At 35.1% G+C, this 7,500-nt stretch overlaps 1 protein-coding gene across 1 annotated transcript in view; it reads right to left on the bottom strand.

The window, feature by feature from the left end:
- Window positions 1-7,500, bottom strand: part of LOC123731815 (slit homolog 2 protein-like) — a 35,883-nt gene that overhangs the window by 26,126 nt on the left and 2,257 nt on the right. The window lies entirely within an intron of this gene.

Raw genomic sequence — 7,500 nt, 5'->3', positions numbered from 1 at the left:
TTTATAGTGACTACAGACCCTTTATAGTGACTACAGACCCTTTATAGTGACTACAGACCCTTTATAGTGACTACAGACCCTTTATAGTGACTACAAACCCTTTATAGTGACTACAAACCCTTTATAGTGACTACAGACTCTTTATAGTGACTACAAACCCTTTATAGTGACTACAGACCTGATACCCCTGGTTGGAAATCACTGGTCTATATTATAGACAACAAACCCTTTATAGTGACTACAAACCCTTTATAGTGACTACAGACCCTTTATAGTGACTACAAACCCTTTATAGTGACTACAAACCCTTTATAGTGACTACAGACCCTTTATAGTGACTACAGACCCTTTATAGTGACTACAAACCCTTTATAGTGACTACAGACCCTTTATAGTGACTACAAACCCTTTATAGTGACTACAGACCCTTTATAGTGACTACAGACCCTTTATAGTGACTACAGACCCTTTATAGTGACTACAGACCCTTTATAGTGACTACAGACCCTTTATAGTGACTACAGACCCTTTATAGTGACTACAAACCCTTTATAGTGACTACAAACCCTTTATAGTGACTACAAACCCTTTATAGTGACTACAGACCCTTTATAGTGACTACAAACCCTTTATAGTGACTACAGACCTGATACCCCTGGTTGGAAATCACTGGTCTATATTATAGACAACAAACCCTTTATAGTGACTACAGACCCTTTATAGTGACTACAGACCCTTTATAGTGACTACAAACCCTTTATAGTGACTACAAACCCTTTATAGTGACTACAGACCCTTTATAGTGACTACAAACCCTTTATAGTGACTACAAACCCTTTATAGTGACTACAAACCCTTTATAGTGACTACAGACCCTTTATAGTGACTACAGACCCTTTATAGTGACTACAGACCCTTTATAGTGGCTACAGACCCTTTATAGTGACTACAGACCCTTTATAGTGACTACAGACCCTTTATAGTGACTACAAACCCTTTATAGTGACTACAGACCCTTTATAGTGACTACAGACCCTTTATAGTGACTACAAACCCTTTATAGTGACTACAAACCCTTTATAGTGACTACAGACCCTTTATAGTGACTACAAACCCTTTATAGTGACTACAGACCTGATACCCCTGGTTGGAAATCACTGGTCTATATTATAGACAACAAACCCTTTATAGTGACTACAAACCCTTTATAGTGACTACAGACCCTTTATAGTGACTACAAACCCTTTATAGTGACTACAAACCCTTTATAGTGACTACAGACCCTTTATAGTGACTACAGACCCTTTATAGTGACTACAGACCCTTTATAGTGACTACAGACCCTTTATAGTGACTACAAACCCTTTATAGTGACTACAGACCCTTTATAGTGACTACAGACCCTTTATAGTGACTACAAACCCTTTATAGTGACTACAGACCTGATACCCCTGGTTGGAAATCAGTGGTCTATATTATAGACAATAAACTCTATATAGTGACTACAGACCTGATACCCCTGGTTGGAAATCAATGGTCTATATTATAGACAACAACCCCTTTATAGTGACTACAGACCTGATACCCCTGGTCTATATTATAGACAATAAACTCTATATAGTTGCTACAGACCTGGTCTATATTATAGACAATAAACTCTATATAGTTGCTACAGACCTGATACACCTGGTCTATACTATAGACAATAAACTCTACATAGTTGCTACAGACCTGGTCTATACTATAGACAATAAACTCTATATAGTTGCTACAGTCCTGATACCCCTGGTCTATATTATAGACAATAAACTCTATATAGTGACTACAGACCTGATACCCCTGGTGGGAAATCACTGGTCTATATTATAGACAATAAACTCTATATAGTGACTACAGTCCTGATACCCCTGGTTGGAAATCACTGGTCTATACTATAGACAATAAACTCTATATAGTGACTACAGACCCTTTATAGTGACTACAGACCTGATACCCCTGGTGGGAAATCACTGGTCTATACTATAGACAATAAACTCTATATAGTGGATACAGACCTGATAACCCTGGTGGGAAATCACTGGTCTATACTATAGACAATAAACTCTATATAGTTGCTACAGACCTGGTCTATACTATAGACAATAAACTCTATATAGTTGCTACAGACCTGGTCTATATTATAGACAATAAACTCTATATAGTTGCTACAGACCTGATACCCCTGGTCTATACTATAGACAATAAACTCTATATAGTGACTACAGACCTGGTCTATATTATAGACAATAAACTCTATATAGTTGCTACAGACCTGATACCCCTGGTGGGAAATCACTGGTCTATACTATAGACAATAAACTCTATATAGTTGCTACAGACCTGGTCTATACTATAGACAATAAACTCTATATAGTTGCTACAGACCTGGTCTATATTATAGACAATAAACTCTATATAGTTGCTACAGACCTGATACCCCTGGTCTATACTATAGACAATAAACTCTATATAGTGACTACAGACCTGGTCTATATTATAGACAATAAACTCTATATAGTTGCTACAGACCTGGTCTATACTATAGACAATAAACTATATATAGTTGCTACAGAACTGGTCTATACTATAGACAATAAACTCTATATAGTTGCTACAGACCTGGTCTATACTATAGACAATAAACTCTATATAGTGACTACAGACCTGGTCTATACTATAGACAATAAACTCTATATAGTTGCTACAGACCTGGTCTATATTATAGACAATAAACTCTATATAGTTGCTACAGACCTGATACCCCTGGTCTATACTATAGACAATAAACTCTATATAGTTGCTACAGACCTGGTCTATATTATAGACAATAAACTCTATATAGTGGCTACAGACCTGATACCCCTGGTGGGAAATCACTGGTCTATATTATAGACAATAAACTCTATATAGTGACTACAGACCTGGTCTATACTATAGACAATAAACTCTATATAGTGACTACAGACCTGGTCTATACTATAGACAATAAACTCTATATAGTGACTACAGACCTGGTCTATATTATAGACAATAAACTCAATATAGTTGCTACAGACCTGATACCCCTGGTCTATACTATAGACAATAAACTCTATATAGTGACTACAGACCTGATACCACTGGTCTATATTATAGACAATAAACTCTATATAGTTGCTACAGACCTGATACCCCTGGTCTATACTATAGACAATAAACTCTATATAGTTGCTACAGACCTGGTCTATACTATAGACAATAAACTCTATATAGTGACTACAGACCTGGTCTATACTATAGACAATAAACTCTATATAGTTGCTACAGACCTGATACCACTGGTCTATACTATAGACAATAAACTCTATATAGTTGCTACAGACCTGGTCTATACTATAGACAATAAACTCTATATAGTTGCTACAGACCTGATACCACTGGTCTATACTATAGACAATAAACTCTATATAGTTGCTACAGACCTGGTCTATACTATAGACAATAAACTCTATATAGTTGCTACAGACCTGATACCACTGGTCTATATTATAGACAATAAACCCTTTATAGTTGCTACAGACCTGGTCTATATTATAGACAATAAACTATATATAGTTGCTACAGACCTGGTCTATACTATAGACAATAAACTATATATAGTTGCTACAGACCTGGTCTATACTATAGACAATAAACTCTATATAGTGACTACAGACCTGGTCTATACTATAGACAATAAACTATATATAGTTGCTACAGACCTGGTCTATATTATAGACAATAAACTCTATATAGTGACTACAGACCTGATACCACTGGTCTATACTATAGACAATAAACTCTATATAGTGGCTACAGACCTGGTCTATACTATAGACAATAAACTCTATATAGTTGCTACAGACCTGGTCTATACTATAGACAATAAACTCTATATAGTTGCTACAGACCTGATACCCCTGGTCTATACTATAGACAATAAACTCTATATAGTTGCTACAGACCTGGTCTATACTATAGACAATAAACTCTATATAGTTGCTACAGTCCTGATACCACTGGTCTATACTATAGACAATAAACTCTATATAGTTGCTACAGACCTGGTCTATACTATAGACAATAAACTCTATATAGTTGCTACAGACCTGGTCTATACTATAGACAATAAACTCTATATAGTTGCTACAGACCTGGTCTATACTATAGACAATAAACTCTATATAGTTGCTACAGACCTGATACCCCTGGTCTATACTATAGACAATAAACTCTATATAGTTGCTACAGACCTGGTCTATACTATAGACAATAAACTCTATATAGTTGCTACAGACCTGATACCCCTGGTCTATATTATAGACAATAAACTCTATATAGTGACTACAGACCTGATACCCCTGGTGGGAAATCACTGGTCTATACTATAGACAATAAACTCTATATAGTGGCTACAGACCTGGTCTATACTATAGACAATAAACTCTATATAGTTGCTACAGACCTGGTCTATATTATAGACAATAAACTCTATATAGTTGCTACAGACCTGATACCCCTGGTCTATACTATAGACAATAAACTCTATATAGTTGCTACAGACCTGGTCTATACTATAGACAATAAACTCTATATAGTTGCTACAGAACTGGTCTATACTATAGACAATAAACTCTATATAGTTGCTACAGACCTGGTCTATACTATAGACAATAAACTCTATATAGTTGCTACAGACCTGGTCTATATTATAGACAATAAACTCTATATAGTTGCTACAGACCTGGTCTATACTATAGACAATAAACTCTATATAGTGACTACAGACCTGATACCCCTGGTCTATACTATAGACAATAAACTCTATATAGTTGCTACAGACCTGATACCCCTGGTCTATACTATATACAATAAACTCTATATAGTTGCTACAGACCTGGTCTATACTATAGACAATAAACTCTATATAGTTGCTACAGACCTGGTCTATACTATAGACAATAAACTCTATATAGTGACTACAGACCTGGTCTATATTATAGACAATAAACTCTATATAGTTGCTACAGACCTGGTCTATACTATAGACAATAAACTCTATATAGTTGCTACAGACCTGGTCTATACTATAGACAATAAACTCTATATAGTGACTACAGACCTGGTCTATACTATAGACAATAAACTCTATATAGTTGCTACAGACCTGATACCCCTGGTCTATACTATAGACAATAAACTCTATATAGTGACTACAGTCCTGGTCTATACTATAGACAATAAACTCTATATAGTTGCTACAGACCTGATACCACTGGTCTATATTATAGACAATAAACTCTACATAGTTGCTACAGACCTGGTCTATACTATAGACAATAAACTCTATATAGTTGCTACAGTCCTGATACCCCTGGTCTATATTATAGACAATAAACTCTATATAGTGACTACAGACCTGATACCCCTGGTGGGAAATCACTGGTCTATATTATAGACAATAAACTCTATATAGTGACTACAGACCTGGTCTATACTATAGACAATAAACTCTATATAGTGACTACAGACCCTTTATAGTGACTACAGACCTGATACCCCTGGTGGGAAATCACTGGTCTATATTATAGACAATAAACTCTATATAGTTGCTACAGACCTGATACCCCTGGTGGGAAATCACTGGTCTATACTATAGACAATAAACTCTATATAGTTGCTACAGACCTGGTCTATACTATAGACAATAAACCCTTTATAGTTGCTACAGACCTGGTCTATACTATAGACAATAAACTATATATAGTTGCTACAGACCTGGTCTATATTATAGACAATAAACTCTATATAGTTGCTACAGACCTGATACCCCTGGTCTATACTATAGACAATAAACTCTATATAGTGACTACAGACCTGATACCACTGGTCTATATTATAGACAATAAACTCTATATAGTTGCTACAGACCTGGTCTATACTATAGACAATAAACTATATATAGTTGCTACAGACCTGGTCTATACTATAGACAATAAACTCTATATAGTGACTACAGACCTGGTCTATACTATAGACAATAAACTCTATATAGTGACTACAGACCTGATACCCCTGGTCTATACTATAGACAATAAACTCTATATAGTTGCTACAGACCTGATACCACTGGTCTATACTATAGACAATAAACTCTATATAGTTGCTACAGACCTGATACCACTGGTCTATACTATAGACAATAAACTCTATATAGTTGCTACAGACCTGATACCACTGGTCTATACTATAGACAATAAACTCTATATAGTTGCTACAGACCTGATACCCCTGGTCTATACTATAGACAATAAACTCTATATAGTTGCTACAGACCTGGTCTATACTATAGACAATAAACTCTATATAGTTGCTACAGAACTGGTCTATACTATAGACAATAAACTCTATATAGTTGCTACAGACCTGGTCTATACTATAGACAATAAACTCTATATAGTTGCTACAGACCTGGTCTATATTATAGACAATAAACTCTATATAGTTGCTACAGACCTGGTCTATACTATAGACAATAAACTCTATATAGTGACTACAGACCTGATACCCCTGGTCTATACTATAGACAATAAACTCTATATAGTTGCTACAGACCTGATACCCCTGGTCTATACTATAGACAATAAACTCTATATAGTTGCTACAGACCTGGTCTATACTATAGACAATAAACTCTATATAGTGACTACAGACCTGGTCTATATTATAGACAATAAACTCTATATAGTTGCTACAGACCTGATACCACTGGTCTATATTATAGACAACAAACTCTATATAGTGACTACAGTCCTGGTCTATACTATAGACAATAAACTCTATATAGTTGCTACAGACCTGATACCACTGGTCTATATTATAGACAATAAACTCTATATAGTGGCTACAGACCTGGTCTATACTATAGACAATAAACCCTATATAGTTGCTACAGACCTGGTCTATACTATAGACAATAAACTCTATATAGTGACTACAGACCTGATACCCCTGGTCTATACTATAGACAATAAACTCTATATAGTTGATACAGACCTGATACCCCTGGTCTATACTATAGACAATAAACTCTATATAGTTGCTACAGACCTGGTCTATACTATAGACAATAAACTCTATATAGTTGCTACAGACCTGGTCTATACTATAGACAATAAACTCTATATAGTTGCTACAGACCTGGTCTATACTATAGACAATAAACTATATATAGTTGCTACAGACCTGATACCACTGGTCTATATAATATAATAAATATATATAATATAATATAATATATATAATATAATAAACTCTATATAGTGACTACAGACCTGGTCTATACTATAGACAATAAACTCTATATAGTTGCTACAGACCTGATACCCCTGGTCTATACTATAGACAATAAACTCTATATAGTTGCTACAGACCTGGTCTATA

The sequence above is a fragment of the Salmo salar genome, unplaced genomic scaffold, assembly GCF_905237065.1.
Source record: "Salmo salar unplaced genomic scaffold, Ssal_v3.1, whole genome shotgun sequence".
NCBI classification, from domain to species: Eukaryota; Metazoa; Chordata; class Actinopteri; order Salmoniformes; family Salmonidae; genus Salmo; species Salmo salar.
The sequence above is the reverse complement of the archived record's forward strand: the minus strand, read 5'-3'. Positions and strand labels throughout refer to the sequence as shown.